Here is a 26,056-nt window from a genome sequence, read left to right as displayed (position 1 = left end):
TCTGCTGCATGCTTGTTCAGGGGCTATGACTGTTAGAGGCAGAGTATCAACAGCCAGGCAACTGATATTGCTTAAAAGGACATAAATATGGCAGCCTACATATACCTCTCGCTTCAGATATCCTTTAACCTCTTCATGTAGTATGAGGGTTTGTCTACATAACCTGTTCATAGTATTCAGAATATGTTGGCACTACTACTATATGGAGGTGTTAAAATTGGTCAGTTGTTGACCAACCAAACTTGGATGTGTGTACTAGGCTTAAAGGAAACCTGAACCACGTAAACTTTAAAGCAGTAGGATTAGCCATACTATGCCGGGGGAAAAAACACATATATAAGTAGATAAATACTTGATCTACTTACATAACACATGTATTATACTGTCCACATTTTGATTTCAGTGAATGTTATATAGTAAATGAAGAGAATTCTGTTCCTGGTGGGAACCATGTCTTTTGCCCACAGTTTGAGGCTAAATCCTGATGTCATTTCTGCCCTTACCTTTTTTTTTTTTTCTCCTCCAATCGCTGAGTCACCTCAGCCTTGCTTGTAAACACAAGTGAGCAGGAAATCGTGTTTCAGATAAGAAGCTAGGCAGGGAAATAAAGGGAAGAGGAGGAATATATTATAGATAAAAAGAACCCCCAGCATGCAACTGTTTGGCACTGACTACTAAAGGGCCAGTGCTCCTTAAGTATGGGATAACTCCAAATCATAATAGCAGAAAAAGTTTTGAATGCAGGATTAGCACCTTTATCACTTAATACGGTAAACTCAGACCACTTGCTGTTGAAATTTCATTTTTATGGTGACAATCCCACTTTAAAAGAAACACATGATGTACCTGCAAATGAATATTACATGCTTACCTCATAGTCAGTTCCTCTTAGAAGCTCACCATTTTCTTTTAACAACAATTTTGTCAGAACTGAAATATATCAGTTGCTGTCAGTTATATATCATTTGCTTTCAGTTAAAACTGAAAGGACAATTGATGAGCAAGGTAATGTGCACGTTTCCCTATGGCTCAAGTAGGCAATTATACAGTTTAACAGTTTGCTGACGTGGAAGCGGTTATGGGGGTAATGGCCATTTTCAAAATGGAAGACAGAGAATTCCATTGATCAAATTGGACAAACAGGACGCAGGAGAGGAGAAAGAGATTGATGAGTAGACTATGCGGGAGGTAAGTATGACCTGTGTAGGTTTATTATGACTTTTAATTTTTAATTCAAGTTTTCTATAAAGAGAACCCAAGGTGTATGAATGCAATTAAAATGCAAAGCTTGTTCGTGTCTGAGAGTTTTATGCACAGAGGGAGGTATTGCTTTCTTGGCAGTTGGAAAAAGCGGTTATTAATTTTCCCACAATGCAACAAGGTTTACAAACAGCAAACTGTCAGGACCATGGTCATGACATCACACTGTGGGAGGGGTTTCTCCACAATATCAGCCATACATTTCCCCCTGATGATCTATTAGAAGAAGGAAGAGATTTCTTATGGGAAAGGGGGTATCGGCTACTGATTGGGATGAAGTTTAATCCTGGGTTACGGTTCCTCTATAAGCATTGTATAAGCTGAACCTTGGTCGATAGAGGCCCGATGTGTCAAATGATTGATTACTCCCAAAATGAAAATCATTTGGGGAGTATCTGTCAATTAACAACCCACAAATCATTAGCGGAGCCCTGCTTTGTATAGCTCGCCCCATTCAGCTGTCCATCTCCTGCCGAATGTTCGATGGAAATTTGCATGGCGCTCTCATAGAGGGATTTGATAGAGTTTGAAGTATGCTGACTGCTTCTTCCAATGGGAATGATATTGCATGTATACAGTTTCTTATGTTGACATGACCATGTACTCTGTAATGTGCTGCAGAAGATGTCAGTGCTATATAAATATATAATCATTATATGGTAGGACATTAGACTATGACTATGGTAGGATTAGATTGTGAGCTCCTCTGAGGACAGTCAGTGACATGACTATGTACTCTGTACTGTGCTGCAGAAGATGTCAGTGCTATATAAATACATAACAATAATATGGTAGGACATTAGACTATGACTATGGTAGGATTAGACTGAGCTCCTCTGAGAACAGTCAGTGACAAGACTATGTACTCTGTATAGTGCTGTAGGAGATGTCAGTGCTATATAAATACATAATAATAATATGGTAGGACATTACACTATGACTATGGTAGGATTAGAGTGTGAGCTCCTCTGAGGACAGTCAGTGACATGACTATGTACTCTGTAATGTGCTGCAGAAGATGTCAGTGCTATATAAATACATAATAATAATATCGTGGGACATTAGACTATGGCTATGGTAGGATTAGATTGTGAGCTCTTCTGAGGACAGTCAGTGACATGATTATGTACTCTGTAATGTGCTGCAGAAGATGTCAGTGCTATATAAATGCATAATAATAACATGGTAGGACATATGACTATGGTAGGATTAGATTGTGAGCTCCTCTGAGGACAGTCAGTGACATGACTACGTACTCTGTAATGTGCTGCAGAAGATGTCAGTGCTGTATAAATACATAATAATAATATGGTAAGACATTAGACTATGGTAGGATTGGATTGTGATATCCTCTGAGGACAGTCAGTGACATGACTATGTACTCTGTAAAGTGCTGCACTACGGATTGGGATGAAGTAAAATCCTGGGTTAAAGTTCCTCTGTAACAGTGAACTACTGTATATTGAGGGTATTTTAAGACCATTTCTTTGGCAAGGAGCAAACTTGTCCTATCGTTTTCATGTGCGACTTTGAGGTTTACAGTGTTCTGATTGTTTAACGATTTTCCAGATTACGGCAAAATGCATTGTGATTGAGAACGTTTGTTGTGAGGGTAAAAAGCAGACATCTCTCTAATTGCAAATGGCGGGAAAAAAACACGGAATGTGAACGAATGCAAACAAGTTTTCTCCCAGACAAGCGCAGTAGTGTATGCTGAAAAACGATGTATTGGCCTCGATTCAGGCGATGATCTATGGCCGTACGTATGGCGATGTAGCGGTGGGTGGAGATTCTCGTCACAGCGCTGGGCGTTGCCTCCATACCTGTAGAAATGCTACAGACATCTTAGCGAGAGATTCATCCCAGCGGGTCAGGTCTTCATCTGAGAAAGATCATTGTTGAGCAAACAGCTGGAAAAAGACCGGAGCGGCCAACTAAAGTCTGGTGTCTGTGGGTAGCTTTACCGTCTGTCTCGTCTCTGTGTATTTGGTGTGTCCTCTCAGCACCGCAGGCCTTGCTGACACGCCGCAGGCCTTGCTGACACGCCGCTGGCCTTGCTGACACGCCGCTGGCCTTGCTGACACGCCGCTGGCCTTGCTGACACGCCGCTGGCCTTGCTGACACGCCGCTGGCCTTGCTGACACGCCGCTGGCCTTGCTGACACGCCGCTGGCCTTGCTGACACGCCGCTGGCCTTGCTGACACGCCGCTGGCCTTGCTGACACGCCGCTGGCCTTGCTGACACGCCGCTGGCCTTGCTGACACGCCGCAGGCCTTGCTGACACGCCGCAGGCCTTGCTGACACGCCGCAGGCCTTGCTGACACGCCGCTGGCCTTGCTGACACGCCGCTGGCCTTGCTGACACGCCGCTGGCCTTGCTGTCACGCCGCTGGCCTTGCTGACACGCCGCTGGCCTTGCTGACACGCCGCAGGCCTTGCTGACACAATGGGGCGCTCTCTGAAAGCTTCCAATAATGATGGATCTATTATGTGATCAGCAATGTAATACTTAATTAAGGGACTCCAGTGCGAATCACAACAATGCAAAGCCTGATTCAGTGAGGAAGTCGGGTAGTGAGGCCATTGTGTGACCCCAGCAACCCCCAGCGCCCTGCTGAGAGAGTGGAATGGAGGGCCTTTGTGTGCCAGGACTGTGAGAGAGGAGGAAGAGTTACTGCATGAGGGTCTGTGCTCACCAATCCTGCATAAACTAATTAGAGTACCCCCCCCCCCCCCCCCCCATTTCCAAAAGAGGAAAAGAAAATGTATTTCTTTGAGACATTAAGAACATTAGCCCACTGCTGCATTTTTAGAAACGCATGCATGTTTGAAACTCATTTTAACTTGTTATAATGCACAAAAATGCACAAAAATTGCATAAAATACATTTCAAAAACATGTATAAACGCAGCAGTGGGCTCAGGCCCTAAGATAATTGTTCGATTTTCAGTTTCGCATGTAGGGAGTAATCTGTAGTACAGCAAAGTCCCCAGAATCCAGCACCGGCGGGGATGGGCTGATGATGGATACTTGGTCGCTAGGAGCGATAGGAAGGTGAGAAGATGGTGCTGGACGCTTGGTGAGTATTTTTTGTTTTTCAAAGCTTCCAAACCACCCTCCAAAGAATAGTCCCCGTTATCCCTGGCGTGCCAGTTAGTTGAGACTTCCGGTTGCCTGAGTTTCTTATAACGGGGACTTTACTGTATTCGAGATGCGTGCGTGTATATACACCCACACGTACATGTTCACGCATATGTGTTGTTTTGGGTAGTTAAATCGCTACAAAAAACGCTTTGTACAGCAATTGAAAAGTGGTTTTGCAGCCATCCTGTACTTTGTATTGAAGCACAGATGCTCCAAAATGCTGCACCGGGATTACAACCTCAGGAAATCACAATCGCTACAGTGGGATCGCATCCATTGACTTTCTTTAACGTAGCACATTTGGCATTGCTGGCAATTCCAAACCGCTGCTGAAAGTGCTCTAGTGGCCCCAGGCCTGAGAGTTGTACTCACACACAGCATTATATGATGAACTTGTAATCATGTGCCATTACCGCTGTGCTCCCTGCGCCTGTAGCATGCAGCTATTATCGCTGTGCCCCCTGCGCCTGTAGCGTGCAGCCATTATCGCTGTGCCCCCTGCGCCCGTAGCGTGCAGCCATTATCACTGTGCTCCCTGCGCCTGTAGCATGCAGCTATTATCGCTGTGCTCCCTGCGCCCGTAGCGTGCAGCCATTATCACTGTGCCCCATGCGCCCGTAGCATGCAGCTATTATCGCTGTGCCCCCTGCGCCCGTAGCATGCAGCCATTATCGCTGTGCTCCCTGCGCCCGTAGCGTGCAGCCATTACCGCTGTGCCCCCTGCGCCCGTAGCGTGCAGCTATTATCGCTGTGCCCCCTGCGCCCGTAGCATGCAGCTGTTATCGCTGTGCCCACTGCGCCCGTAGCATGCAGCTATTATCGCTGTGCCCCCTGCGCCCGTAGCATGCAGCCGTTATCGCTGTGCTCCCTGCGCCTGTAACATGCAGCCATTATCGCTGTGCCCCCTGCGCCTGTAGCATGCAGCTATTATCGCTGTGCTCCCTGCGCCTGTAGCATGCAGCCATTATCGCTGTGGCCCCTGCGCCCGTAGCATGCAGCCATTATCGCTGTGCTCCCTGCGCCCGTAGCGTGCAGCCATTATCGCTGTGCCCCCTGCGCCTGTAGCATGCAGCTATTATCGCTGTGCCCCCTGCGCCTGTAGCATGCAGCTATTATCGCTGTGCTCCCTGCGCCTGTAGCATGCAGCTATTATCGCTGTGCCCCCTGCGCCTGTAGCATGCAGCTATTATCGCTGTGCTCCCTGCGCCTGTAGCATGCAGCCATTATCGCTGTGCTCCCTGCGCCTGTAGCATGCAGCCATTATCGCTGTGCCTCCTGCGCCTGTAGCATGCAGCTATTATCGCTGTGCTCCCTGCGCCTGTAGCATGCAGCTATTATCACTGTGCTCCCTGCGCCTGTAGCATGCAGCCGTTATCGCTGTGCTCCCTGCGCCTGTAGCATGCAGCTATTATCGCTGTGCCCCCTGCGCCTGTAGCATGCAGCTATTATCGCTGTGCTCCCTGCGCCTGTAGCATGCAGCCAATATCGCTGTGCTCCCTGCGCCTGTAGCATGCAGCTATTATCGCTGTGCCCCCTGCGCCCGTAGCATGCAGCCATTATCGCTGTGCTCCCTGCGCCCGTAGCATGCAGCTATTATCGCTGTGCTCCCTGCGCCTGTAGCATGCAGCTGTTATCGCTGTGCTCCCTGCGCATGTAGCATGCAGCTGTTATCGCTGTGCTCCCTGCGCCCGTAGCGTGCAGCCATTACCGCTGTGCTCCCTGCGCCCGTAGCATGCAGCTATTATCGCTGTGCCCCCTGCGCCTGTAGCATGCAGCTATTATCGCTGTGCTCCCTGCGCATGTAGCATGCAGCTGTTATCGCTGTGCTCCCTGCGCCCGTAGCGTGCAGCCATTACCGCTGTGCTCCCTGCGCCTGTAGCATGCAGCTATTATCGCTGTGCCCCCTGCGCCTGTAGCATGCAGCTATTATCGCTGTGCTCCCTGCGCCTGTAGCATGCAGCTATTATCGCTGTGCCCCCTGCGCCTGTAGCATGCAGCTATTATCGCTGTGCTCCCTGCGCCTGTAGCATGCAGCCATTATCGCTGTGCCTCCTGCGCCTGTAGCATGCAGCTATTATCGCTGTGCTCCCTGCGCCTGTAGCATGCAGCTATTATCACTGTGCTCCCTGCGCCTGTAGCATGCAGCCGTTATCGCTGTGCTCCCTGCGCCTGTAGCATGCAGCTATTATCGCTGTGCCCCCTGCGCCTGTAGCATGCAGCTATTATCGCTGTGCTCCCTGCGCCTGTAGCATGCAGCCAATATCGCTGTGCTCCCTGCGCCTGTAGCATGCAGCTATTATCGCTGTGCCCCCTGCGCCCGTAGCATGCAGCCATTATCGCTGTGCTCCCTGCGCCCGTAGCATGCAGCTATTATCGCTGTGCTCCCTGCGCCTGTAGCATGCAGCTGTTATCGCTGTGCTCCCTGCGCATGTAGCATGCAGCTGTTATCGCTGTGCTCCCTGCGCCCGTAGCGTGCAGCCATTACCGCTGTGCTCCCTGCGCCCGTAGCATGCAGCTATTATCGCTGTGCTCCCTGCGCCTGTAGCATGCAGCTATTATCGCTGTGCTCCCTGCGCCTGTAGCATGCAGCTGTTATCGCTGTGCTCCCTGCGCCTGTAGCATGCAGCTGTTATCGCTGTGCTCCCTGCGCCTGTAGCATGCAGCTGTTATCGCTGTGCTCCCTGCACCCGTAGCATGCAGCTATTATCGCTGTGCTCCCTGCACCCGTAGTATGCAGCTATTATCGCTGTGCTCCCTGCGCCCGTAGCATGCAGCCATTATCGCTGTGCTCCCTGCGCCCGTAGCATGCAGCTATTATCGCTGTGCTCCCTGCGCCTGTAGCATGCAGCCATTATCGCTGTGCTCCCTGCGCCTGTAGCATGCAGCTATTATCGCTGTGCTCCCTTCGCCTGTAGCATGCAGCTATTATCACTGTGCTCCCTGCGCCCGTAGCATGCAGCTATTATCGCTGTGCTCCCTGCGCCTGTAGCATGCAGCCATTATCGCTGTGCTCCCTGCGCCTGTAGCATGCAGCTGTTATCGCTGTGCTCCCTGCGCCTGTAGCATGCAGCTGTTATCGCTGTGCTCCCTGCGCCTGTAGCATGCAGCTGTTATCGCTGTGCTCCCTGCGCCCGTAGCATGCAGCTATTATCGCTGTGCTCCCTGCGCCCGTAGCATGCAGCCATTATCGCTGTGCTCCCTGCGCCCGTAGCATGCAGCTATTATCGCTGTGCTCCCTGCGCCTGTAGCATGCAGCTATTATCGCTGTGCTCCCTGCGCCCGTAGCATGCAGCCATTATCGCTGTGCTCCCTGCGCCCGTAGCATGCAGCTATTATCGATGTGCTCGCTGCGCCTGTAGCATGCAGCCATTATCGCTGTGCTCCCTGCGCCTGTAGCATGCAGCTATTATCGCTGTGCTCCCTGCGCCTGTAGCATGCAGCTGTTATCGCTGTGCCCCCTGCGCCCGTAGCATGCAGCTATTATCGCTGTGCCCCCTGCGCCTGTAGCGTGCAGCTATTATCGCTGTGCTCCCTGCGCCTGTAGCATGCAGCCGTTATCGCTTTGCCTCCTGTGCCCGTAGCGTGCAGCTATTATTACTGTGCCCCCTGCGCCCGTAGCATGCAGCCATTATCGTTGTGCTCCCTCTGCCTGTAGCATGCAGCCGTTATCACTGTGCTCCCTGCGCCTGTAGCGTGCAGCCATTATCGCTGTGCTCCCTGCGCCTGTAGCGTGCAGCTATTATCGCTGTGCTCCCTGCGCCCGTAGCATGCAGCTATTATCGCTGTGCCCCCTGCGCCTGTAGCATGCAGCTATTATCGCTGTGCTCCCTGCGCCTGTAGCATGCAGCCGTTATCGCTGTGCTCCCTGCGCCTGTAGCATGCAGCTGTTATCGGTGTGCCCCCTGCGCCTGTAGCATGCAGCCATTATCGCTGTGCTCCCTGCGCCTGTAGCGTGCAGCCATTATCACTGTGCCCCCTGCGCCTGTAGCATGCAGCTATTATCGCTGTGCCCCCTGCGCCCGTAGCATGCAGCTATTATCGCTGTGCCCCCTGCGCCCGTAGCGTGCAGCCATTATCGCTGTGCCCCCTGCGCCCGTAGCGTGCAGCAATTATCGCTGTGCCCCCTGCGCCCGTAGCATGCAGCCATTATCGCTGTGCCCCCTGCGCCCGTAGCGTGCAGCCATTATCGCTGTGCCCCCTGCGCCCGTAGCGTGCAGCCATTATCGCTTTGCCCCCTGCGCCTGTAGCATGCAGCCGTTATCGCTTTGCCTCCTGTGCCCCCCCCCCTGCGCCCGTAGCATGCAGCCATTTATCGATGTGCCAGTCACGGCCGGGAATCTCTGCTTTATACTAGTTAATAAGTATCTCTTGTTGTGATATCACCCCCACGCATCGCGCTCTGCTTTATTAGCGCTCATGAATTATCCATTCAGCTTTCTGCTTCTCATCCTCGTCTCTCACGCCGTCCGAGTTCTCACAAACGCTCTTGTCGTGCCGCGATTCGCCAACTCATTCCGCCGCGTACAAACGGCTCATTTTGCAGGGAGATGAAGGTGACGGACGCTCATTAGAGGAATCCTGCGTCGGGGCTGGAGTAATCCCCGGAGACTGACGATTACGCGCGCTTAGCACCTTGTTTGAGGGAAATCGGGCCTGTACGGTATTACATGCTGTATAAAGCTTGCACAGCTCCACTCAGCTCTCTTACTTATAATATTTCTGTAATAGTATTAGGCAAGCCGAGTAAGGAGCACTACGGGTATAACCGGCACCAGAGACAGTAAGAATTGTGGCTTGCATGCAGATTTAATGCAATTTGTATGCAGCTAAGCCAGTGAACCCCGCCAGGAAGTCTTTTTTTGCCCCATTCTCAAGCTGCACACCTTGCATTACAGGACTGAAGTGAGAGTGATATGGAGGCTGCCATATGTACTTCCTTTTAAACCATACCAGTTGCCTGGCAGCCCTGCTGATCTTTGGCTGCAGGGCAAGAATCACACAACTGAAACAAGCATGCAGATAATCCAGTCAGACTTCAGTTAGAGAATCTGATCTGTGTCATGCTTGTTCAGGGTCTGTGGCTAAATGTATCAGAGGCAAAGTATTAGCAGGATAGCCAGGCAATCTGAATTTTTTAAAAGGCAGTGATAAGGGAGTGTTCTGTCTGAGAGAAGTGTTAGGTTAAGTTGTAGTAAAATATTGGTGTTATTTACTGATATTTTACGAATATACATTTTTAAAATGTAGAACGTGTGATTTTTTCCGATATTCTACTAGCCACAATGTGTTCTCAGTACTGCTGGGGGCTGAACTGTTATTTATTAATAAAGTGTGAAACTGGGAGACCTTTTTTGAATTAAGGCCGTGGTGTGTCAGTTAGGAAAGTCATAACTTAGTGCTAATATCGATGAGCCACTTTTCCCAGGCATCCTTGGTTTTAAAGTGGACCTGAACTCTTGCACAGTGCAGATGGAAAACCTAGACAAATACACCCTGTATGTGTTTAAAGCGTTTTGCCTTTCTAACTCCCCCTCATCTGTGACTAATCACCACTGTAATTTGATCCCCCAGCTGTGTCAGGTGGCTACCTTAGCAGAGCAGCTGATTTTGTAAACACAGGATGTTAACCTTTATGCCTGCTTCCATGAAAGCAGAAATTAGACACACTGCAGATTTATTGCAGGATTTGTATCAGCTGAAACAGAGGTTTTTCTTTAATGGTTATTATGCTGTTGCTTATCTTTTAGGGCAGAGAGGAAGTTCTGAGTTCAGGTCTGCTTAAAAGTTACCCCTGCAGTCCTCACAGTGGTAATGGTAAAATTGTGTGTCTCCTGTTATCTCCTGACTCATTCACATTACTGACTCTGCCAGCTGCATGGAGATGAGGGTATATACTTTGTTACATACGGTTGAAAAAAAGACCTATGTCCATGGAGTTCAGCTATAAAATGGGTACAAGACTAGCCTGCACCCTCTCGTATCCCTGATTGTGCAGCTGATTGTTGGTGATGGACAGGAAGACACCACCAGAATCTTCTGTTAATAAGATGTTTTCTTTCTGTCTTGCAGATATTTCGAGGTATTCCTTCTCCCCGGGTGAGTACTGCTGCATTTTTTTTCTTCTGTTTTGTGCATAAAGTGTACCTGAGACATTAAAGTGAACCAGAGATGAAACACAATCATGTATTTTACCATATATATCAGTGGGACCATTAGAGAAAACACCTACCCTGCTCTCTGTTTCATCCTTCACTGCTCAGCCTGCTTGTTAACAGCCCTGATAAAATCCCCGACTGAGCATTCAGTCTGGCTTTGCTATAATGAATCAGCTATAATGATTCCTGAGCAGAGCCAGAAGGGGACAGGATTGGGCTTGAAAAGACATCAGAGGAGACAGACTCAGCTATGATTCCTGAGCAAAGCCAGACTGAATGCTCAGTCAGCGATTTTAACAAGCAGGCTGAGCAGTGAAGGATGAAACAGAGAGCAGGGTATGTGTTTTCTCTAAGGTTCCCATTGATATATATGGTAAAATACATGAGGGTGCTTCGTCTCTGGTTCTCTTTATAATTATTGGTGTATTTATACTTACTTATACTTGTACTATAAACTTACCTGGGGTTTCTTCCAGTCCGCATGGGGGGGGGGGGGGGGGGGGGAGCGGATATGTTTGAGGATTGCAGGAATGGGTCCCAGCTCAATGGTTTAACCAGAAACTGTGACATCAGTGTGCTCTTCTACATGGGAAAACAGTGTGTTTCATTTTTTACTACTTAAAGTTATGCACATTTGATGCACTTGAAACAAAAAGAAAAACAGAGAGCCCAATATAGTGCAGTAAGTCTAACAATTGTTGGCGAAATAATTAACAGATGTGAATATACTCACAAACACGGGTTACCACATAGGCAACCACTTGAACTGCAGGTGGGGAGTATTAGAACCTGACCCCACTCAGGTTTAAGAAGTCGCTCTCTGTAGATAGAAAGAAGGGGACAGTCCCCTCCACCCAAGGTGGACTATATACTGTGCAAATTTGGACAGAGGCGCCAGGCAGGTTAAAATGATCTAAAAACAACTAAAAAGGAGGAGTACAGGTGGACTTGCCTCCTGAAATGATGGACAATCGAGATTGTTCAAATCGCAAATAACAATTTATTTTGGCACTCCGCAACGCGTTTCGCAGGTATAACCCGCTTCATCTTTCAGAGGCGCATTGCCACTATTGGACCTTTTTGAGCTTGCACTCCTTGCCTGATGAAGCGGGTTATACCTGCGAAACGCGTTGCGGAGTGCCAAAATAAATTGTTATTTGCGATTTGAACAATCTTGATTGTCCATCATTTCAGGAGGTAAGTCCACCTGTACTCCTCCTTTTTAGTTGTTTTTAGATCATTTTAACCTGCCTGGCGCCTCTGTCCAAATTATGCACATTTGAAGCTCTCGAGGGCCACATAAAATGGCTTTGGATGCTTGTGTTTGACTCCTTTGACATAAAGGGTAGGAGCTGAGAGGAGGAGTCAGTCTTTTCCTGTGAGCACAGAGCTGACTCCACCCACCTTCTTCCTGTGCGCTACAAGAGGAAGCAGGAGGAGGGGGGCGTGATTTAGGTGATGGTTCTGTGCTGGGTAAGCAGCTCCTGCACTGCCGTCTGCTCCGGATTTTGTGACTTCTCCAGTGGGAGTTTCTCTGAAATTATATAGCATCAAATGAAAATCTTGCAAGCAAAGGTGGCCATACACACAATATTTTTATTGCTATAAAAATCGTCAGAGGCTGAGTTCTCTGATCAGTTTTTATGAAAACCGAATGGTGTAGGATAGGTGATCTTTTCCTTGATTTATGAGCACAAGTCATTTTTTTTTACAGTTTTTAGCTTTCTTTTCTATAATTGGGTCAATATGAACACGGGTGTGTGTGATATCTCAGTCAGATTTTTCAAATGTCACAATCAATTAGAAAAAAAACGATTGTAATTCTTGAATCGAAAGGAAATATAAAAGTGTGTGTGTGTGTGTGTGTGTGTGTGTGTGTGTGTGTGTGTGTGTGTGTGTGCGCGCCTCCTCCTGAAAACTGCATCTGCTCTACAGGCTGAAATGGTCCCTTGCTGTAGCATGCACTACTAACTTACGCTCCCTGCAAAAGTAACGGCTGCTCCAATCGTCCCACTCTGGATCCTGTCAGGTCCAGTGACTTTGTAGGACGAGATCCCCGCTCTTTGATTGGCCTAATAGGCTGCCTGTCACTTGTCAGGCAGCCTATTGGGCCAAAGTGCGTGAGTGATCTCGTCCTACAAAGTGAATCAACCCCCAAGTCAGCTAGCTAATTGTACTAGCTGTTAGTCGGCATTTCTCCTGTCTGGCTCTCGGGGAAATTGCTGATGTTGCTGAAACCCAAGAGAAGCTGAAGACGTGACTGACACTTCCACTGCCCGGGAGATCAACTGTATACACATCACCATGGCAACAGGGACGTGAGCCATACTGTCCCAGTTTGAAACCTATTGTTTGGCTTTCACGGAATTACATTTTTAAATATGTGGCGTTTATGGCGCTCTCAGCTAAAAAGGTTCCTGATCCCTGGTATAAACAATCATTAACCCTCCATACTCATGACACTCACATCAAGGTGGAACAGTAGCAGCATTAAAAGCAACTAGGTTGCAAATGTATGCGATTGAAGAAAGGGGACTTAAGGGATTGCATGCAATAGCATTGCGTACTAGACCCTTACACCAGCAATGAGGTCTCCCCATTAAAGGTAAGGGTCCCTACTCTACCTAGAACACAAGGTCAGACAGAGGTCAGGAATGTCATAAGAGTATACCATATATGACACGTCTGTTGCAACAAACACAGCTGAACTATTCTGAACAGGGGGGGGGGGGGGGGGGGGTTCTGCCGTGGATGGTGAAAATCAGATCTGAAATCCACAACAGGAGCCCATCGTAATGAGCTTTACCCTGTCCACCTTTACTACGCTTCTTGTATAAGTAACTTTTTAAAGTGCACCAAGGATGAAGGGAACATTTTTACTTATCTGGGGCTTTATCCAGCCCCCTTTTAGTGAGTGAGTAGTGTTTTTACCAGTAAGGGTTACGGTGACAGGTTCTCTTTGCAGCCAGAGGTCTAATATCTGCTGTATAAGCTCTGGGTGTGGTGCGCTGTTTGAAGCGAAGCACCAGCTTTGATGTAAACACAGATAAATGCAGCCCGCAGGTATGTTGCGCATATTACAGGGAATTAATGAAGCTTTATTGCGGATTCCTCGTCCTCCCAGCTCCTGCATCAGAGATTTGACAAATGCAGCTTTGCTACCAGATGCCGACATGTTTATTATGTAATAAATGAGAGTCAGATGCAAGGCTCAGCATGCTGCCACCTCTCTTGGATGTGCGTACTAAACCTGGTCAATGGCATGCTCCTAATACACGTCTTCATGGAAATGAAATGCAAATTGTATGCAGTTTGGAATTGGGCCAATCAAAGGCACTTCCTGGCGCATTTTGATTGGTTAAAAAACGTACAATTGCATGGAACCCGGCATTATTTGAATCTCTTTTCGCTCCCAGTAGGACTACACTTCCCATAGTGCCTCAGTTTCTGCTGCAGGAAAAACAGTACAGTGCTGAGTACATGCTTACTATTTTTACTGTATCTTATTAAAGTTCATAAATGTGTCTGGTGTGAGTTAGTACAATGTAAGGTAGGATAGATTTACAGTGTTTTTAATTGAATTGTGGTATCGCAGCTTGCAGTGCAGAGCTGGGGAGGAAGACCACCCATCAATCTGTCTCTTGCTGTTAGCTACTTGAATTTTATAGCTTACATCGAAGTGTTTACCTCCTTAGCTTTATGGACAGCCAGGAAATGATTCGCCAGGAATTAACAGAACTGCAGTATGGGCGCCACCCTCTTCCAAACGCTGTTCGATCAGATTTTCTGATTGGACGTTATTTGCTTTTTGCATGACACGGTTATTAAAGGAGAACTGTAGTGAGAGTTTTATAGAGGTTGCCGTATTGACTTACTTTTAAGCAATACCAGTTGCCTGGCTATCCTGCTGAGCTATTTGCCTGCAGTAGTATATGAATCACACCAGAAACAAGCATGCAGCTAATCTTGTCAGATCTGACAAAAATGTAAAAAACACCTGATCTGCTGCATGCTTGTTCAGGGTCTGTGGCCAGAAGTATTAACGGCAAAGCATCAGCAGGATAGCCAGGCAACTGGTATTGCTTACAAGGAAATAAATATGGCAGCCTCCATATGCCTCTTGCTTCAGTTCTCATTTAAGGCATAGCTGTTACAGCATCCGTTTCCCACTGATTTCCCCCCCAAAGTGCATACAGCATGTTTCCTCTGTTTGTCTTCTGGCTTGGGCCACGGTCACAGTGGCCGTTGTGTTGCATTCCCCGTGACAGTAGGAACTCAGCAGATCAGGACTGCGGCTCCACACGTTATTTGGATAACTGCACCTTGTAAATAGTTATTCTTAACACAGTTATTGCAAAGATTCCTATTTCATCAATTTTTGTATCGTATTGTCCTTAAAGAGGAACTCCAGTGAAAATAATGTAATAAAAAGTGCTTAATTTTTACAATAATAATGTATAAATTATTTAGTCAGTGGTTTCTCATTGTAAAATCTTTCCTCTCCCTGATTTACATTCTGACATTTATCACATGGTAACATTTTTACTGTTGGCAGGTGATGTAGCTGCTGCTGCTTTTTTGGCAGTTGGAAACACCTGCAAACAGCTATTTTCCACAATGCAACAAGGTTCACAAACGGGAAACTGCCAGGACCATGGTCCTCAGTTTCTTGTGGGAGGGGTTTCACCACAATATCAGTCATACAGCGCCCCCTGGTGATCAGTTTGAGAAAAGGAATAGATTTCTCATGTAAAAGGGGGTATCCGCTACTGATTGGGATAAAGTTAAATTCTTGGTCGGAGTTTCTCTTTAAAGTGAATCTGTAGCATAAAATAAAAAAACAGATACTCCTCTAAGGAGAGGGAAGGCTCTGGGTCCTACAGAGCCTTCTGGTTATCATGCCGGTCTCCCCGTTTCTCCGCATGCTTCTCCGTTTGAATCTCCTGATGCGGGAGACTTCGTCAGTCTTGGAAAGCGCTCGGGCGCTCACGTGTGCGGCCGGTCTTCGGAAGCCATCGTGCTTTCGAAGACTAACAAAGTCTCCCCAACCTGGAAGAGAGCAGTCCACGAACAATTGATCCTGGGGGAGCCTGCGGGGGAACAAGGAGACCGGGAAGGCTCTGTTGGACTTAGAGCCTTCCCTCTCCTTAGGTGAGTATTTGTTTATTTTTTTTTTATTTTTTTAACCTCTTCAGACTCACTTCAAGGAACTTACATTTTTTATACAGCAGGGAGAGGTGGCAGTGCTTTTCAAGGAAGGCTGTCTTGGGAAGGGCTGCCACCTCTCCTTGCTTTATAAAAAATGTGTTTACTTTATGGCTAGCTGTACCCATTTTCTATTTCATTTTGCATTCTGTTTTTAGTCTGAGTTTAGGGCTCTAGTGCATAGTTTAGCATCATTTTGAATACAAGGTGTGTATTTGCCTCTAGGGGGCTCTGCACACCTCTGTTATCTCATTTACCACCATCGGCAACATTTTTAGTCCTTTCAGGTACAGCGCTGCATATGGATAGATAGATGTACATAGATAGATAGTTTTGAAGCCAGTGAAAATATCTGGTCTCCCAGAATGCTCTGGGAGATTCCGCATAGCTAAACAGCCTAGGCTAATCCTCGCTGGGGGCAGGGTTACAAACCATTATACAGCAATATATAGATATAGGAAAGTGCTTCTGAAGCTGAATCCAGAAAAAGTAACGTAAAAGTGGGTACCCTGAATAATTAACTGCATTCTACTGTATATCACTACAGGGCCTCTTTAAACAAATCCGTGCTCGTCCCACCACCCCCCCATCCCCCCTCGCTCTGGAGTAGTTGAGGAAGTAGACGTTAGGGAATCCTTTGGAAGTATTTGATAAAACAGAATTCATAATGTAATAAGTTGTAGACGTATAGCTTCGCCGGGTCGCGCTTGTGTTTTCTCGGGGACTCTAATGTACAGTAATGGCTGCTGCTATTTGCCGTGTCCTGACAGCCTGAACTGCAGCTCTGGAATATTGATATCGCTATATCGCAGCCTCTCATTACGGATACGCTTTCCTCTGCTGCTGGCGAACGCACAAGACACCGGGATGACCTTCGTAGCTCGCTGTCGTCTCCTGCTCCCTATGGAATACATGCATTTATGTATTTATACCCAGGATGTCCGAGTGCATTGTGTCCCGGCCGGTGTGATGTGTCAGCAGCTCGCAAACCACCCCCCCTTCCGGCTAACAGGGCTCACTTCCAAATGGTGCAATCAGTCTTCTGCCAGCTCTATAGGGCCTGGAACACGCACTGCAAATGTAGCAGCTCTCATAGCAGCAGAACAGTCGTGTAACCGTATCGGGCGGTCAGGATGTTTGTACTGCGCTGCATGATAGCGGTGATATTTTTGTTGCGTTAAACGAAAACGGGATTCCCCTTTATAGCTGTTTCTCCATCAGGCTGGTCAGGGGGGCTCTGGTCACATGACTTAGCCGTCATTGTCCTCTGCTGAGTCATGACAGCTGTGCGCTTACGTTGATGATGAAGCAAATCCTGGCCGAGGAAAGGATAGGGCCTGAGATAAATTAAAGGGACCGTTTATAGCGAAATGGCTGATTTTAACCCTTAGACTGCAGTGGACATCTATAGGCGATTTTATATCCATACGCCAAGGACGTGTAATAGCCTTTTAGTACAAAACTACTTCTGCCTGTTGCGAATGTCTATATAGGGCAGTGATGGCTAACCTTGGCACTCCAGCTGTGGTGGAACTACAAGGGCCCTTTTCCACTAGAGCGATTGCTGAATCACAAAATCGCAAATCGCTAGTGATTTTTAAATCGCTAGGGTTGTTACTTTATCATAGAAATCACGAGACGTATTTTCCACTACAGTGATTTGATTTCGCTTTCTGGAGCGGTTTGTACAATGATAATGCAATGCAAATGAAAATCGCAATTGCATAACAGAATTAATGAAAAATCGCAATCGCTGGCGTTTGTGATTTGTGACTGCGATTGCTAGTGGAAAATGGCCCTAAGTCCCATGAGGCATTGCAATACTCTGACGGCTCTAAGCATAACTCAGGGAGGCAGAGGCATGATGGGATTTGTAGTTTTGTCACAGCTGGAGTGCCGAGGTTAGCCATCACTGATATAGGCAGTTTTGTTTTACCCGTATTCTTAGCCACGGACCTCTAAAACGTTTTGGCTTTGTGCCAACTTTCCACTTTACTTGAAATATGCAAATAATTCTGATGATGCAGAATTATGCAAATGTTACTGCAAACCTATGCAGCTTGAATACAGACCAATGAAATGCTGTCACTGCAAGATTTGATTAGTCCACATTTCATAATTATTGATTATCTCAAATGCATTTGCACCCCAATGACACCCCTACTGACTAATGTGGACTTTGGTACATTTAGCTTTTGGCAAGACATTTAATAAACACAATTCAGTCCTAGCTACTGAGATAAAAGGTATAAAATACCGAATGCAGTATTTTTCCCTCCCAGATTTTTTTTTTTTTTTTTTTTTTTTTTTTTACCGCAAAGCCTTTTATGAATTGAGGCCATTGTGTTTTTTTTTTTTTTTTATTTTAAATTATCAGTATTTTCCCCCGCAGCAAGGGTAAACTGAATTTTAGGATTGCAAATTTGCAAATGGTGTTACTTTAAGGCTTGTTTCACAGTGGGATGTTAAAGTCCCACGTTACAGCAGCCAGTAACGCAGCCTAACTCACAGCACTGTAAAATCAATGTGCTGTTCACAGTGCACATATTGCGTTACATAATAACGCAGCACGTTTAAACAAAGTGCTGCATGCTGTAGGTTATACTGGGCTAAGCCACGTTAGACTGTTTGCACATGCTCAGTAATGTTGGAGGAGGAGGTCTCCCCTCCTCCTCCGCGGCCAGCCACATGGCTAATTAATATTCACTGCACTGTGGTGACTCCTGGTGGGACTGTAGTGTTGTCCGGATCATGAACGAATTGTTCATTTGATCCGGGTCGTTTTTTGTGAGTCGAATCATCCGGATCATCGCAATGAAAGTTTCGGTTCACAGTGGATGTCTGGAAGAAACTGGAACATACAGAATGTACAGTGCAGGGAAAGTCGTGTCCTGCTAATCATTTCACCCCCAGTCTACTTCCCTAGTAAAATGATTCGGTTCAAAGATCCGGATCTTTTCAATGATCCGAATCCTTAAAAAGATCCGCATTTCCTATCACCTAACCTGCAGCGGCTGCTGCATAACGCAGCTCAATCTGACGTTCAACTTCAACACCACCAGGCGTTGCGTTAGGGGCATGTTATGTGACCATAACGTCTCCTAAAAGGCAATGTCTTGGTGGGAAAGTAGCCTAAAGCACTCTTGACAAACAATTTATGCCCATAAACATAGATTGCTGTAAGCAGAGATCTATAGACTCCCAAAATGCTCTGCAGCAGAAAGCTGTGACATCATAGTTTAGCGTGTGTGCGCACGGCTGTGTACTGCACGTTTTGGTTGCTCATGTGCAATAGCTTGGAGGACAGAGCAGTGTATGAGCGGCTTCCAGCTACTGGGCATTTGTGGACTGTACTCGCCCATGAGCAGTGCGGTCGTGTGCGACCATGAAAGCACATACAACAAGACCTTTCTCCAATAAATTTAGTGAGGCCCTGTGCTGGAATGGTGAGCTGCAGGACGATCGCGGAAGCCTCTGGACCAGGTATGTCAAACCACCCCTACGAGGGCCGACGGCCGAGGTCCTCACACATTTTTGATACAGCTCAAATAAATTGATGGGTCTGAATCAGGAAGGGTGAGGTCCATCAGGTAGAACACATTCCTTTCCTTTCTTTCTCAGTCCATCCTAAACACTGGCATGGATCTGGCCCTCCAGGCATGGAGTACGACACATGTGCTCTGGACTATCCAGAGGTTTTCCACTATTTTTTTTCCATCTCCTGCTTAAGGAATGCTTGAGGGTCCCTTCACACTTTGATCGCGCGCAAACGGTCGTTTAGCACTCGGAGTAATCCTTTACGCGCACAAACCTTCACGCACGGCAGATCGCGTGATAACTGCTGTGATAGCAGTTCTCACGCTTTTATGAATCAAGCCCATTGTGCCATGCGATTTCTGGGCTGCAAAAGAGCCCAACGCACCGCACTATTACATACAGTTTGTTCCTTGGACAGACGGCGCCAACAGGAAAATCTGAGTGACCCCGCCCCCAATATGTCTTACCCCTCAGTTACGTGCACCTGAATTGCACCGCTACTGCAAACCACTAGCAAAACATTGGCGTTGCCATTGACTTCCCTTGCATCCTGTAGTGTGCACAACGCACGGGAGTGTGTTGCAGCCACTTCCATCGCGCTGCATTGCTCCGAATGTAACATGTTCCATATTGCTATGTACAGGGGTCATATCAGTTTCCTTGTTCTCGGTCACATAATGGTGTAATCACTACTTGTGAGCTTCAGACAAATCCTACTGTTAGAGGAGTCGGCTGGATCTTACCTCGGTTGCCGTGCCGCCCTTCACCCGCCTCCTCCATCATAACCGCATCAGACTCCACCCACCTTCCCCTTGCTGTGACTTGTGAGGGGAAAGTGGGCGGGATTAGCCAACATACTCTGGCCAGAGAGGAATAGAGGCTGTCACTGTATCCAGGCGACTGATGGACGGATTTGCACAGAGCTCGCTGGTGGGGATTATTCCACTATAAGTGAGGATGAAGAAACTAATATGACCCCAGTTCATGCGGCTGTGTACACTACAGAAAGTTTTTAATCACTTCAGGTACACTTTAATGCTTTCAATAAATCTAGAGCCAAACTGAAAGAACAGCGAGTGGTTTATGGAGGCTGCCATATTTATTTCCTGTTAAACAATACCTGTTGCCTCTCTGTCCTGCTGGTCTCTTTGGCTGTAGTAGTGTCTGAATCGCACCGGAATTAAGCATGCAGCTAATCCAGTCTGACTTCAGCCCAAAACATCTGATCTGCATGCTTGTTTGGGGTCTATGGCTAAAGGCGTTAGTGGCAGAGGATCCGCACCACTGCCAGGCAACTGGTATTGTTTAAAAAGAAAATAAGTATGGCAGCTTCCATTTACCTCTTGCTTCAGGTCCCCTTTAAAGCATTACGTTTTGCATCAGAGATGAGGAGTTCCCCTTTTAGGTGTACTCGAGGTGACATGTGACATGAGATAAAGGTGTGTATGTAGGGTGCAAAACATTAATAACCAGGGCTGTGGAGTCGGAGAAAATTTGGGTACCTGGAGTCGGGTGATTTTGGTACCCTCTCTATAGCCCTGTGACGGTTGTGGAGTCGGAGTCGAGGGATCTGAGTCAGAGCAATTTGGGGTACCTGGAGTCTGAGTCGGTGGTTTCATAAACTTCAGAGTTGGATAATTTTTGTACCAACTAAACAGCCTAGTTAATAACCAGGCTATTTTAATGTCTTTTTTTTTTCTGCCCGAAAGACTTTATTTTCAGGCATTCAAATGACAGCTTCTGTCTTTTTGGGAATATTGTAAACATCACTTATTAATTACAGCCTTCAAAGTTTTCCTGGCAGAATACAACTTCTGAGGGCAGGGCAAAGATAGAAAAGGTCAATAGTTCATGTATTTTATCTCTGGGACACTTAACAGGCTGTCATTAAGCAGAGACCCTAAAACATTAAGGCCTGGAACCCACTACAAATCGATATCGCTAGCGATTTGTATGCAATTTCATGAGCGGTTTCTGGCGATTTTGGTAGCGATTTTAAAAAGTGTAAGTGATTTTGCCAGCGATTGTGTAGCGATTAGCGTTTTTAATTCTGATTGGTTCTTTCAATTAATTTTAATTTGTTTACAGTGTGCAGTAATTTCGCAAATCGTTCCGTGTAGGTTTTGATGAGCGAATACACCATCGTTTATATACTTTACATTACAGAAATGCTAACGCTGAATGCGAAAAATGCTGCATGTCCTGCGTTTTAGTAATCGCTATCGCTCCAGTGGAATTTGGCACATCCATTAACATTAGCTGAGCGTTTAGGGAAATCGCTAGCAGTTTGAATCGCTCCCTAAACGCTCACAAAATGGCTCTAGTGGGTTCCAGCCCTTAATCTACTTTGTAAATGTTTAAACATTAAATAAAACCATGAAATATCGAACAAAAAAAAAGTCCTATTTTTGAGTAGGAGGATGAATACAATTGTTTATCTTATTAGTTTATCACCTTGGGTTCCCTTAAAGAGACACTGAAGCGAAAAAAAAATGATATAATGAATTGGTTGTGTAGTACTGATAATTACTAGGATATTAGAAGCAAGAAAATATCCTCATATTTTTATTTTCAGTTATATAGTGTTTTTTTTTTATAACATTTCATAATTCTCTAATATTTGCAGTTTCCCTACTACTCAGCATTCTAAATGATTTTTACAGAGTAGGCTGTGAACTTTTGACCTGTCCTGAACTGTTCTCTGCAGAAGTAAAAGCCTGACCGGCAGAGATAATAAACTTCAGAAGACAGAGCTCTCTGCGACTAGTCAGTTGGAGCTGAATGGTTTGTTTTGCATAGATAACTGGAGTTTCTTAACTCTTCCTGTACTGGAAACCATATTAGACTTATGTCTCTGTTCCTAATGTTTTATTTCTTAGCTGTACTACACATACCAATCATTATATCACATTTTTTTTTTATTTTGCTTCAGTGTCTCTTTAAATCTGCGCCCTGTCTGTCGGAGTTCTCCTTAATAAGCAGCTTGGGATAAGGGCTTCCGCCGGCTGCGAGCTCTGGCTGGGATTACAGGTGCTGGGGAATTATTTCACAATCCGCAGCTTTTATTGCAGATCGTCAGCAGTTTGCAGCTGACATGATTCAGACAAGAGGCTCTTCCGCTTTCACAAAGCCGAGATTAACGATAATGATAAAATGTGATTCAGTCCCTGAGACTCCGAGTCATGCTGATAGAGCTCTGTGTGATCAATACGCACTCATGTATATTATTCTGCCTGATCATCACTGGGCGTCTATGTGCAGCAGCATGTCACAGCCAATCAGAAAGCGGCTTGTGTTTAGGCTCAACAATGGCTTTGCAGTAGACTCATGGGAATTGGTTCACTGAGTGCTGGACCTATGAAAATCCTCCCTAGTGCTTAGAGAAGGATCCCCATTGGTCTTTTACAAACCAATGGGAGGCTGCTGCTTCTGATGGGACTTTAGGATCCGTGTACAGGCACTTGCAACATGCAGGGACCTGAATGGACGGCAGCAGGGGTGAGAGGTACTGAGCGAGAGACAATGTGAAAACAGCATGGAAAACTAGAAAAACTAATGCCCATTGTAACAAACTTGATCTATTTAAAGTGTGAACTCTTGCAAAGGACAGAAGGAAAACGGAGAAAAATGCAGCCTGTTTATATTTAGAGCTGGGGTGTCAAACTCAAATACATAAAGGGCCGAAATTGTACACTGAGACCTAGTCGCGGGCCAACCTCAATGTCCAGTGGCCACCTCCCTTCCTGATAAAGTTCCCAGGTATCTAATGGCCCCCTTCCAAACCCTATACAGTGCCCTGGTGTCTAGTCCTCCCTCCCCTATAGAGTTCCCTGGTGTCTAGAGGCCCCCACCCTTCCCTATACAGTTCCCTGGTGTCTAGAGGCCCCCACCCCCCTTACAATTCCCTGGTGTTTAGTGCTTTCCCCCTACCTCCCCCATATGGCTTCCCTGGTGATCTAGGACTTCATCTCCAATAAAGTTTCCTTGATGGTCTAGAGAGGGCAAAACATAATGCAAAGTTGGGAAACCCCTCGAGGGCCAAATTTAATGGCTCTGAGGGCCAAATTTGGCCCACGGACCAGAGTTTGACACACATGATTTAGAGAATTTGTCCTGTCTAATTCCCCCTCATCTGTGACTAAGCACAAGTTGTAATTTGATCCCTCAGCTGTCACCTTCCGCGGCAGAGAGCTAATTCGTAAACACAGGATGTTAACAATATTTGTGTGCTTACATGAAAGCAGGAAGTAGACACACTGCAGATTTATTGCAGGATTTGTATCAGCTGTGAAAAAGAAATGTTTATCTTTAACTTAAACCAAAGATCATGAAACAGAATGAATTGATACTTACCCGGGGCTTCTTCCAGCCTCAGAAACACCTGCGAGTCCCTCGCTATCCTCCCGCGGTCTGCCGTTCAGCCCCGATGAGTCCCGGAACCGCGGGAGGACAGCGAGGGACTCGCACATGTTTCTGAGGCTGGAGGAAGCCCCAGGTAAGTATCCATTAATTCTGTTTCATGATCTCTGGTACATGAGAAAGGGGCTCTGCATGTTCTAAAAAAACAAAAACTGCCTCTTACCTGGGGCTTCTATCGGCCCCCTGTAGCTGGAATGTCCCACGCCGTCCTCCTCCGATGCTCCGTTCCCCGCTGCCGGTACCGGTGTAATTATTCGTCTAACTAGACGAATAGAACTGCAGCTGTGACAGCGCGCGTCATCGGGAGCTTACTGCAGAGGCGCAGTACAAGAAAACTTCGTACTGTGCAGTAACCAGCCGATGATGGGAGCGACCCAGCGCACGGCCGCGCAGACGCAGTTTTATGCAAGAGAACGACTTTCAAGGTTATTATGCTGATGCGTATCTTTTAGAACAGAGAGGAAGTTCTGAGTTCAGGTCCACTTTAATCGGTAGAGGATTTCAGTGTTCTCACCAGATTTTTTTTTCCAGTCGGGTGGCATGAAAAAGTAGTCGGGTGGGGCGTGATGAGATAATGCAGGGTCGGTTCTTCTTTGAGCAATTCTGCTTCCAGCATAGGAGGAGGAGAGCTGATGACAGCCAAGTGGAGCACCCGGCTAAAAGAGCCTGGGGAGAACACTGGATTTATTTTTTATCCAGTACAGTGTGAATCCAGCCTAATACGGTGTTCCCACTCGAGCTGAGAACGGACTTTTTTTTTGGTCAATCCTCCGCTCATCGCATAACTGACAGTGAATGGATCCCATTTTATATTTAGGAGCCGGTCACACTTGTCACTTTTCGCAGTTCCGTGAGATCCGTTGCAGTAAGCGCGCCGCACTTCTGCGCCATTCGCAATAATCTCGGACAGGCAGATGCATTACCCGTATAGTCTATGGTGATAACTCATTTACCCCGGGCTCCATGTCCGCTCCTGCTGGCCGCACATGGTCCGGCGACAGACGGAAACCAAGCCTTTATAGTTCCTTGCAATCATGACAACAGCATTCTGTTGTCCAGGGACAGTGATGCTCGAATTCGAACTTTGGGTGAATCCGGATAGTTCTATCTGCATATCACCCAATAAACCTGTGCGGGGGGGTCAATCTTACCTCTCTGATGTCTTCTTTGTCCGTCTCTAGTCGCCTCCCACGATGCGCTCCACGTGGGTCACGGGACTACAAACACTTCCCCCTTCAACCTGGAAGGAGGAAGTGTTTGTAATCACGTGACCGCCGCTTGGACCGCATCATGGGAGGCGCCAAGGGACGGACCAAAGAAGACATCAGAGAGGTAAGATTGACCCCCCCGCACAGGTGTCTAGGTGAAATCCGGATAGAACTATCCGGATTCACCCAAAGTTCGGATATGAGCATCACTACCCAGGGGTGTATGTGTATAGCGCCTATGGCAAACACAGAAATCAACATTTTCCTCCCCTTACCTGACTTGTACCTAGGGATCGACAATGAGATGCATATTATTCTGAAATTATGCAAATTTTTGTGCAAATGTATGCAGTGTGAACATTTGCATAGATTTTCATCAACAGAAGAATTTGCATATCTGTGATCCTCCCTACGTGTAATGTTCACCTAGATTGAGTAAGACACACCCACCAGGCAGGTTCTGGTCAACAAGGACACTCCTACTGAGCTGATCCAATGGAGTTTTGAAAACAAGCACACAGTCTATCAGCATTGTGGGGTTTGCAAAAAGGTACTTAGAGGAACTGCAGTGAAAATAACATAATGAATAAAGTTGCCTATTATTTAAAATATTCATTTATAAATGATTTAGTCATTGTTTGCCCCTTGTAAAATCTTTTCTCACCCTGATTTACAGTCAGAAATGTATCACGTGGTAACCTCTTTAGTCCTGCCAGGCGCAGCTCGGAGGAATGTTTGTCTGAGATTACGGAAGCCAGTGAAAAGAACACCCCATGTCCCAGAATGCTCTGGGGGGAATAAAACATAGCAAAACCGAACAACGTGAATCCAGCGCAGGAGACTTGGGCGCACAGTCAGTAACTTCGGCGCCGTCAGAAGACAGAGCTGAAGTTACTTTTAAAACGCAATAATTCGGCTTCCAGCAAATGCTGGGAGACAAATGATCTCATTCCCCCACTATCCATGGCGGCCTGGAGGGGGAATAGTATTTAGCACGGCCAGGACTTGTGCAGCAGCAGGATCAGCCCTATACCGGCTGTATCCTGCGCCCAAGTCTCCCGCACCAATTCTTCTAGTACACAGCTAAACAGCTTAGGCTAAGCAACACTGGGTGGGCAGGAATACATAG

The 26,056-nt window shown here is 46.8% G+C and overlaps 1 protein-coding gene across 1 annotated transcript in view; it reads left to right on the top strand.

Annotated features, from left to right (window-relative positions):
* Nucleotides 1–10,472: 10,472 nt before the first annotated feature.
* Nucleotides 10,473–26,056, top strand: part of PTK2 (protein tyrosine kinase 2) — a 341,550-nt gene continuing 325,966 nt past the window's right edge. Inside the window, exon 1 of the mRNA XM_068238424.1 lies at nt 10,473–10,499. The gene's annotated coding sequence lies outside the window, so the exon portion shown is untranslated. The remainder of the gene's footprint in view (nt 10,500–26,056) is intronic.

This window comes from Hyperolius riggenbachi, chromosome 5 (genome assembly GCF_040937935.1).
Source record: "Hyperolius riggenbachi isolate aHypRig1 chromosome 5, aHypRig1.pri, whole genome shotgun sequence".
Classification (NCBI taxonomy): Eukaryota; Metazoa; Chordata; class Amphibia; order Anura; family Hyperoliidae; genus Hyperolius; species Hyperolius riggenbachi.
The sequence above is the reverse complement of the archived record's forward strand: the minus strand, read 5'-3'. Positions and strand labels throughout refer to the sequence as shown.